This window comes from Penaeus monodon, chromosome 32 (assembly GCF_015228065.2).
Source record: "Penaeus monodon isolate SGIC_2016 chromosome 32, NSTDA_Pmon_1, whole genome shotgun sequence".
In the NCBI taxonomy this organism is placed as follows: domain Eukaryota; kingdom Metazoa; phylum Arthropoda; class Malacostraca; order Decapoda; family Penaeidae; genus Penaeus; species Penaeus monodon.
The window spans coordinates 13,814,791-13,815,160 of NC_051417.1; the positions used below are offsets into that span (position 1 = coordinate 13,814,791).

Here is a 370-nt window from a genome sequence, read left to right on the forward strand (position 1 = left end):
TGATTTGTTATGGATAAGAGAATGCATCTAATAAAATCTGTATTTTTCGGTGACTAAAATAGCTCATTCCGGATCGATATGGACCATTTTGACACGAAAAACTCTGCGGTAACTCGACGCCACATTTTACTACACGCTGAAAATGAATGTAAGCACTGATTATTACGTTATACTATCAAATCCGTGGATATTTCTTCTCTTTATCGAGAAACACGGAGAAATCGGGGGATATTTCTTATGAGGTGAGCAATACAGACAAACCGTGAGCAGTATTATCCTTTTAAGAGATTAAAGCAATGTCTGAATTATAGCAATTACCGCGGATACGAGGCAGTGAGAGTAAAGTGCGGCCATTGCATTTATACTAATC

The 370-nt window shown here is 37.6% G+C and overlaps 1 protein-coding gene across 1 annotated transcript in view; it reads left to right on the forward strand.

Moving 5' to 3' along the window:
* Positions 1 to 370, forward strand: part of LOC119593510 — a 20,867-nt gene that overhangs the window by 16,912 nt on the left and 3,585 nt on the right. The gene's annotated exons all lie outside the window — the stretch shown is intronic.